The sequence below is a fragment of the Triturus cristatus genome, chromosome 4_2 (genome assembly GCF_964204655.1).
Source record: "Triturus cristatus chromosome 4_2, aTriCri1.1, whole genome shotgun sequence".
Taxonomy (NCBI): Eukaryota; Metazoa; Chordata; class Amphibia; order Caudata; family Salamandridae; genus Triturus; species Triturus cristatus.
In genome coordinates, this window is record NC_140586.1 from 270,435,646 (window position 1) to 270,441,645 (window position 6,000).

The following is a 6,000-nucleotide window of genomic DNA, read 5'->3' on the forward strand; positions in this document are numbered from 1 at the left end:
AAACCTTCTGACATGTTTACCAGGCCCCCCTCAGGAGCTGGAGTACCTCCAGAGGGGGACACATATACATAAACTGCATCAATATGTAGGCCATGCATGGTCTCTCTTTGGATTGAAGCCAGGACACCTGAGTTGGAGCAGTGCAACACAGGGTGTGTTCATTGTCAAATGGCGCTTTTCAGGTGGGGTATTTGTAAATAGACACCACCTCCTTGGTGGTACCCAGCCCCCTGTGACCTGTGTGTGAAGTGTTGTGCATGTGTGCAGAGAACCCTACAGGACAGTCCTACAATGACATCATAAACCTTTACTACAGTTCTCATTGAAACTTCTTAATTTCAGTCATTTGCAAGGATACATGCCACAGTGAGGCAGCACTCACATTTAATTTTACACCTGCTTGCGACTACAGGGGTGCAACTTTGTGCGCCTTTCTGTGATACCAAATGGGGGCCCTTTTAGCCTCACAGGACCATTCTCCCCCCCCCCCCTCCGCTGGCAATGTTTTACAAAATGCTCTCTTTTCACCCTTCAAAGTCTTGTGAAGATCCCAGCATACCTTCGCCTTGGCAAAGATACTCTCCTCATAGAGCTATCATTTTCTTAAAATTCACAGGGGTATGAGAGGCAATACGTTGGAGGATTTTTGCAGTATATACATAAAGTACGAATAATTAAAAAGTCCACGTTGATGCTTCTAGTCTTATGTTGTCTTTATTCTTGAAGTGCTCAAAGTTCAATACAGCCTTGATGTGCTTAGAGTTCGATACAGCCAACGCATTTCACCCAAACATGGGCTTCTTCAGGGCAAGGTAAGATAGCCAATAAAGCGCCTTGGGGCAGGCTAGGTGTAGGCGTAAAATCTAGAAAAGTCGAAATAAAGGAAATCTCACAGTGTGTTCACTGAGATAATCCTGGGAAAGCGAGGAGACTGGGGGATGCCTCCTATTTGCTAATCCTCAGTAAGGATATGGAAATTCAGATAAAGTGGTAAGGTCCGTGTGCAGGGAGCCTTCAGCGCCAGTACGTCCGTCGAAGTAGGTCTGAATTTTCACGATTTTACGCCTACACCTAGCCTGCCCCAAGGCGCTTTATTGGTTATCTTACCTTGCCCTGAAGAAGCCCATGCTTGGGCGAAACGCGTTGGCTGTATCGAACTCTAAGCACATCAAGGCTGTTATGAACTTTGAGCACTTCAAGAACAAAGACAACATGGAGGAGGCGTGGCTACATGGCGAAACAGCATGGCCGCTTGCTAGAGCCTCTCCAGAGCCCCCTTTCCAACACCGTCTATCCGTCGCATTGATCCGACTCCACGGTGAGAGATTTCTGTGCCGCAGAATAAGCGGTGCCTACGGCCGAAATTCTGGCCAAAAACGGACGACTGGGGCCGAGGAAAAGTAAGTCAGCGCTTGCGGCCTTCTGCCTGCAAAAGCCGGGACCTCGAGTTAAAGAGCCAGCCGCCGCGGACGTCGAGTGAGCGGGCAGCCCCCCCTCCAACCCGGGGAGGCTGAGAAACCTGGAGGTGAGGTACGCCTCCAAAGAGTACCACCCCTGCCGCGGCGCAGCTGCAGCCCTGCATGCCGGCCCGCCGTGTGAGGTATACGGGCCGGATCTGATGTGCTGGGGCTGGGCCCCCGACGACCGGGCCGGGAGCCTCGAGCGGGCCTCTGTGGTGAAAGCGGGCCTCTGTGGAGTGAGTGGGGCCCGCACGTACTGGCCAACATCTGCTGCCTAAATCGAGGGAAATTGCGCGGAACTTTGCTTGGTGCCCTCCGCTGAAGTGAGTGATGGTGGGCCTCCACCATCGAACATTCTGGTGGGGCTGAAAATTGCAGAGACAACGCCGGCTTGCTGCGGGCGTGATCCGGAGCTCCTGATACATCTGCATATCGCGCTCCACCTTTCTAAGGTGGACGTTGCGGCTGGCTACAGCCCGAAGGTCTATCACAGCAAACGTTGGGGTGAGTCGGGGGGGCCGGACTGGATGTATGTGGGGCAGACATTTCTCCATCCCCATATGCCAACGATGCCAGCTGACTGTGCCCCCTAGTGTGACGCCCCCCCGGTCCCCCCCACCCCAACATTTCTTGAGCTCCCTCATCTGAGCCGCTGTGGGAGGACCTTGCTGAACAGAGTGCCACTAACCTTTGCGACCTGTGTCCTGGAATAACCAAGTCTGATATACCTCGCGCAGATTGGGTAGTCTGGGGCTGGGAGAACCCCCGCAGCCTACATAGTGTGCAATTATCACGGCAAGGACTGGTAAAAGCGCCCATATAGTCAACAACACCCTAGGCACCCTCCCTTGCTTGACTTTTGTTTACTGTCCCTAACTAACACTCTGGTGAGGAGGACTTGACCCGTGGTGATCCCGATTAGCGCGCAGTTGGCCTATACCCAGAGAAAGTCCTCACCATATCCAACGCTAAGGGCCCCCGAACGTCCCAGCAAAGCAGGCTCGATCGCTACACCTGCCCGAAGGCGGACTTGCCCAAGCGGAAGGTGGGTGGTGGCAAGCCACAGAGCGGAGCTGAGCAGGATCCTACTGAACCCACAATGAAGGACTTAATGGCAGGCATCACAGGTGTCCGCACATCTATTGACAGCCTCTCCTCGGAAGTGACACTGATCAGGGCTGATCTCGCAAAGTATAGAGAGAAGGTCAAGCAGCTGGAGCTTACCACCGCCAGCCTTGTGGAGGACACTTCGCAATTGCAAACAGACGTCTGGGAACTCCATGCATTCCGTAAGTTCACAGAGGACAAGCTGGACGACTATGAAGGGCGCTTGAGGCGCAACAACATCCGCGTTCTTGGGGTTCCAGAGAGATCGGAGGGTCCCGCCACTGATCTATTTATTGAAAACCTGATCTCGACGAAGTTGCAACCAAAGGGCCTGTCCAAGTTGTTTGTGATCGAGAGAGCACACAGGTGTCCGGGGCTCGCCGGGAGCCCCCCGTCCGATATTGGCCCGTTTGCTCAATTATAGAGACAGGGACACCATTCTGCAAGCTGCGAGGGTCGCTCCTCCGATCCAGCTGGACAACTCTGAAATGACTTGCTTGCCCGACTTCACCCGGGCGTGCAAATGCGGCGACGCTCCTTCCTGGATGTCAAGCGCAGATTGCGGGAAAAAGGTCTCAAATACGCCATGCTTTACCCTGCGCGTCTGAGAGTTGAAATTGGCGGGAAAACCCGCTTCTTTGACCTGCCAGAGGTGGCATCTGACTGGCTGGACAGCCTTAGAACCTCACCAGAAAGGGACTCCACCGACTATTGAAACGAGCGATGGAACTTCGAATAGCCTGTTTCCTCCATCAGTTGAGCACTGGCCACCGACTTTTGGCTCATGCTGAAATCGAACTGTACACCGAAGTATTGAAAACGTTCATAATCTGTGGCCTGGATATTTATCATGTACTTCACCGGCAATCTGTAACGGTAGGAAAAGGGTTAACGGGGCGCTAAGGCCTCCCCCCACGTTCTTCTTTTAGTAGTATAGTTGGGTCGACAGGCACTCTGCATTTAAGAATCATGGGCAGTTCTGAGCCCGGAGTGCAGGGAAGCAGGGTGGGGGGATGTTGGGAGGGATTGTTTTTTCTTTATTGTTGATTCTTGCGTTATCTCGACGGTACAATGCGTAAATGTGATGCTAATAGTAGTGACCTGTCTACTTATCAATGGGAGTACAGTGTAACAAAGAAGTCAAAATCCTAAATTGGAATGTTAACAGATTAGGGGATAAGATTAAGAGAAGTGTTGTATTGAAATATATTAAGAGACTATCACTGGACATTGTGCTACTCCAGGAAACTCACCTAATAGGCAACACGTGCAAAGCTATGCACAGATGGGGTTATTCGATGGTGGCGCACCCGGGCTTTACATCCAACTCCAGGGGTGTAGGCATTATGCAAAAAAAGTAATTCCCTCTGTCACTCACCTCCACATGTGTAAACGATCGAGGCATATATATCGGGATCACGGGCACTTGGGAGGGACGACCAATCACTTTCATGTCAATATACGCACCTCCAGGGATGCAGGCTGTAACATTCACTGACCTCAGTGCGGTATTGCTAACTTTGCCTGATGGGCACCTGGTGCTCGGCGGCGACTTTAATTCAATAATATCGGGCTCACTAGACAGACAACCTCCTTGCACAACCCCCCAAGCTGCACACACTTTCTCCAGTTTTTTGGAAGCGATGGGGCTGGTAGATGGCTGGAGAGCATACAATCCGGACAAGATTCAACACACTTTCCATTCAGGGGCGCACAACAGTCTCTCCCGCCTTGACTACATAGTTGTCCCAGCTCCAAAAATCACAGATATTCACGAGATCCGTCATCTGGCCAGAGGTATTTCTGATCATTCCCCTTTTCCCCTTTATGGGTTCACATAGTTCTAGACCATACACAAGTGGGACGCGTTGCCCCTATAAATCCCTGGTACCTAAAGAATCCAAAAATACGGAAAGACCAAAGCAAATCTATTGACGATTACTTTTTGGAGAATGAACACACCGTTAAGTCCCCACAAATATTATGGGAAGCCTTCAAATAGTGGTCCGGGGACAAGCCCTTTCCCTTGTTGCGGGTTCCAAAAAGGACAGGGTAAATGACATCTCAGACATAGAACAGGAGCTTTACCGTCTAGAACAAGACTTTAACTCTGACGCCACACCTGAAGCCCTTCACACACTCCGTCTGCGCCAGGACGAATACAGAGCATTGGTCACTGACCGTGCCAAATGAATGGGACAAGACAGACTGGGCCGGATATATGACTGGGGTGACAAGGCGGGCAAATTAATTGCCTGGCTGGATAAAAAGGAGCATGCCAGTAGGCTCGTGCCAGAACTTAGAGGCGCTGACATGTCCCCCGTAACAGAACCCCAAGAAATAGCCAATTACTTTGCAGCCCACTTCCGCACAGTATATAGTTCGGTGGCACCATACCCTGAGACAGACTTCTCTCATCTTATTAAAGATATCTCCCTTCCTACACTCTCGGACCCAGACCGAACATTTATGGACAGTGCCCTAACCGCTGATGAAATAGCAACCGCAACAAGAGCACTGCACTCGGGAAAAGCCCTAGGCCCAAATGGCATTCCAATCGAACTTTACAAACTCCGTACAGATAAATTGGCCCCCTATCTGAAGTCCATGTTCGAAGACAGCCTTAAGCAGGGATCACTGCCACATGACCAGAGAATTGCAACTATTGTCACGATCCACAAGGAAGGGAAACCCAAAACGGAATGTGCCTCTTATCGGCCCATATCGTTACTAAACGCGGAACCCAAAATTTTAGCTAAAGTGCTCGCCACTAGGCTGAACAGGGTTATAGGGGACCTAGTACACCCAGATCAATCAGGGTTCATGCCTAAAAGAAACACTGCTCTTAACCTGCGTAGATTGCACGGGGTCCTGGACAATAAGTGAGGATGCAATTATAGTCTCCTTGGATGCCACTATGGCATTTGATACACTGGAATGGCCTTATCTTTTTGCAGTACTTGCTGAACTGGTATTTGGGCCAAATTTATGCCACTGGGTGCGACTATTATATAGCGCACCGATGGCTCAGATAGTCGTGAACAACAGGAAATCAAAGCCCTTCATACTCAGCCGGGGAACCCGCCAGGGGTGCCCCCTGTCTCCTTCACTGTTTGCTGTGGCCCTCGAACCTCTTGCCGCATGGATCCGTAAGGATGTAATGATCCGTGGCTTGCGTTGGTCGGCCGACTGGGAGGACCATATCTCCTTATATGCAGACGATATTCTTCTTTATCTTGCGTCCCCAACGAGATCCCTGATTGCAGTCTTCGACATACTGGATATGTTTCGCAGATATTCTGGGTTTCGCGTCAATTGGCAAAAATCGCTTCTGTAGGTCCTCTGGGTGGACCCCCCCCCCCCCTTACCCTGAAACTGTCCTATATCGATAGTCTCAGAGGGCTTCAAATACCTAGGCATATTCATCTCTCTT